The following is a 4029-nucleotide window of genomic DNA, read 5'->3' as shown; positions in this document are numbered from 1 at the left end:
TATTCTGCATTTCTGTATAAAGTATTGCTGGGAGTTGTAGTCCTCTATAGCTGATGCCATTCTCTACTGCTGCAATGCAGAATGGCACCAGCTATAGAGGGCTACAACTTCCAGCAATACTTTATAACTGATGGAATTGTTCTGCATGTATGTATAGGGGGTTACAAACAATGTGACTTGAGGCACATACCTTGTTTGACTGTCCTCATTGTGAGAACTCATGCAGCAGGGAGAGGTGATAGGCTCAGCAATCAAGTGGCTGCTGCTAGTTCCTCCTGGCCGAGGCCCCAGCGCTGCCCCATAGTGTGCCTGCAGGCTGCTGTACTCGGCGTCGGTGAGGCACTTCAAATTCCGCAGCTATTTTCCCCTGGCGTCGGCTATGGGGCGGATGTGACTGACGTCGTGGGACCTGATTGGAGCCTGTGCAGCCGCTGCTTGTTCGGTGCGACAGGTGGCCTCTCAGTCAGAGCGGCGGAGGGAGAGACTATTTTCTCGTTGGAGGGGGAACTGGGCAATTTCCACCCCCCCCCCCTGAGAAAATGGTCTCTCCCTCCGCCGCTCTGACAGGGATGGCCACCGGCCTCACTGAACAAGCAGCGGGTGCACACTCGTATCCGCCACTGTTGGCGGGGGGGCACACGGGGGGGCAAGGACTAAACTAGGGGGCCACAGCGACGCCACTGCTGTTATGGTTCTGTGTCTGTAAAATATTTGTCAACTGTTCATGTTGTTTTTGGACTTTTTTTGACAATTGCCCATGCAAACTCACATTCTAGCTTGGAATATAATTTAAAACATGTACATGTAATTATAATGACGTATTTAAAAAAAAAAAAAGCCACCTCTTATTGAAATTTGGCAAGATACAAAGTCTAGTGGCTTGCAACAATTCAACAAAATTAATCTTTTACTGATCTGATTCTGATCCTACAGTCCCCCTCCATTTCTATTGCTGTCCATTCCAGAGCTCCTCAGTCCCTACCTGGCTCAGCCTAGATGCTGCATGTGCATTACAGCACATTCAGTGCCATGACAATGGAGTAGTACTATTGGCAAATAACTTTCTGAAATAACTCACCTTGGAGAGCAAAAACCTCACTGGGCTAATTTAACAAGGCAAGACAAAAAACAGTAATGATAAACAAATCTAAAAATGAATCTAAAAATTAATACATTTTATCCTAAGCGCAGAATATTAATATTACCACTGATATACAAAGCAGACAGCCCAAGGTTGCTGTTTGCTTTACTACGTGATCCTCAGTATATAGCTTTTCTTAAAACTAATTTTTCTATATGCCCTCTACTATATAAACATGGAATAAATATACCAAAATAATTTTTCCAGTTAAAAAAAATGTATTTGTATGCAACATCTATACAAAGTGCAAATTCTTTAACATTTTGTTTCTTACTTAAATGGCCTTGTCTTATCCAACTTCTCCCATTGTGAGACATAGGAACATAAAGCCACACCTGCCAGTGTTGTTTAGTGCGTCACCCCTGCAATAGATAGAAAAATAAAGTAAAAAGGGGTGCACAGTTGTTTAATTCTGAATGTGATACTTCCAGGGACAATTCCTCCATCCCTGCCACGGTGCTCTGAAGGTTTGCTGCTTTTCATGGCATATGATAATATTTTTTTTATTACCTGCCAATATATATTTTCTTTCTAGTTATATTGCTTATGGAACCATTCTAATGCTAAATACCCGGTGCAGCCAATCAGCTCTATTATTTGATATAGTTTGAGTTAGTAGATTCTATGAGGCCTCACTATGAAAATATGACAGTATATTTCTAGAACAGATCATTCATAATTATGATACTTGGAGGCTTTTGTAACATGGAACACAATTTGGCATTGTTGGAAGACTGGACAAAGCATTAGAGATCTTTCTAAATCCAAATAATATACTGAATCATTTGATAGATTACAATATTTGCAGTAGTGTTGAGCAAAACTATAGACAAAAAAAAATTGGGGGGGCTTTTTCATAGGATTGCAAATTGAGCAAACAGTTTGGCCTGGCAGTGAGGAAAGACAATAGAATTCTGGTGTGCATCACCAGGGGATCACCAGCATGAAGAAAGAGGTCCTGATTTCCCTATATAGATCCTTGGCTAGACCTCATTTAGAATACTGTGTCCAGTTCCGGAGACCTCACTTATAAAAAGATAATGACAATATAGAACAAGTCCAGAGACAGGCAATAAAATTATGAAAGGTCTCAGGGATAAAATATCTAAGGGGACTTAAAGAACTTGTACATTTTTGGGGAAATAAGGGGAAAAGGGGGCATGACTGAAACCTTTAAATATATTAAGAGTGTGAATAAGGTTTAGGAAGGGACATAACCTTAAACTTGCAGGAAGAAAGTTCAGAACTAACCTTAGAAACTATTATTTAACTGAAACAGTAGTTGATGCTTGGAACAGGCTTCCTGCAGAGGTAGTGAGTCAGTCAACAGTAAGCCCCCTTTAACACTTGAGTGTGAGCATTTTCAGGCAATTTTAACCTTTTTTTGTGCGTTTTTCAGTTGTTGTTTTTTAGCCAATGGAAAGCTAGTTCCTAGGAGGAGGAAGCAGTTGTTTGTCAAATAATTGTATAAAACATTGCGTTACCTGCATTTTTCAGGTGCTTCCATTGCAGTCTAAGAGGCCCAAAAAAGTGTGATTCTGGCCAAAAATAAGTTTATGTACTTTTTCCAACTTCAAGCTACAAGCGACAGGCAACACAATGCTCAGATGTGAAGGGGTACCATTGAAAATAATGGGATTCTTCATGTTGAGTGTTGTTGTGCTTTGGGAAACACGCAACAAAATGATCAGGTGTGAATGAGGGCTAAGTGAAGGTGACTTGACCCTAAGGATAGAGAGCCTTGACAGCTGGGAACATGCAGGATCATGACAGGGTTAACGCTAATCCCTCCCGTCTGGCGTAAGAGGTACGCTATTGGAGGTTTAGCATTAAGGAGAAAGGGAAGACTTAAAAGGAGAAGAAGGTGGATATTCCAACCACTTGGGATAGGACCAGAAAGAAGGATGACAAACCTTCTTTTGAAGAACAACCTTACAGCTTTAATTGACAGTAATACCTTGCCAGCTTGACCTTTCATGACTCTAAAGGTGCCCATTTCAGCATTGCGGTCATCGGAAGCCCGCCCCTCAGGAGGGCGGGCTTGCGATGATCGAGAGTGCGATCTGCCTGTCCAAGATAGGCAGATTGTACGTTTTTTTAATCCCTTCACAACCATCGCAAGACTAAAGTCTTGCGATGGTTGTAGAGTGTATGGCCACCTTAAAGGTGGCCATACACTTCACAACCATTGTACAACTTTTGTTGTCCAGACATCACACCCTTATTCCCTATAACTAGCCCATCATGCACAGACCAATGTAGTTCACAATCGACGCTCGTCAGCACCTCCACCTGGCTGATTTTCATCGATCAAAAGGACAGATTTTAGTTTGAGCATGTGCAATTTGCATCTTGAGATGTACAACCACACCATTAACCTGTCAATTTTCATCCAATTAGACAAAAGTTTTCTAGCCTGCTTGAAAGAAAAAAATCTGACGAAAACGCAATTGCACACAAAAATCTCCAGATAATTGTAAAGGTGGCCATACACTTTACAACCCTAGTTGTAAGTCTTGCGACGGTTGTAAGGTAATTTAAAAAAACGTACGATCTGCCCATCTTGGACAGGTAGATCGTACTTGCTATAATCGCAAGCCCGATGACCGCAATGCTGAACGGGCAGTGTGCGCTTCCGCACACCGGCCCGTGCGGCAGTTATCTCACGATCATGCTACAAACCAGCCGAAAATCGTACGATTCTAGGCTGGTTTTCCAACATGCTTGAAATACAAAAGTCGTGCGACCGTACAGTAGAAAAGGGCGCACGCCTTCCATACACTTTGCGATTATCGTACCATCGCGGGATTTCCCGCGATTATCATACGATAATCGTGCAGTGTATGGGCACCTATAGTCAGATCGTTTAGACGTCTGTTTAGAATTTT

This window comes from Nanorana parkeri, unplaced genomic scaffold, assembly GCF_000935625.1.
Source record: "Nanorana parkeri isolate BGI_ZX_2015 unplaced genomic scaffold, ASM93562v1 scaffold531, whole genome shotgun sequence".
Lineage (NCBI taxonomy): Eukaryota > Metazoa > Chordata > Amphibia > Anura > Dicroglossidae > Nanorana > Nanorana parkeri.
The sequence above is the reverse complement of the archived record's forward strand: the minus strand, read 5'-3'. Positions refer to the sequence as shown.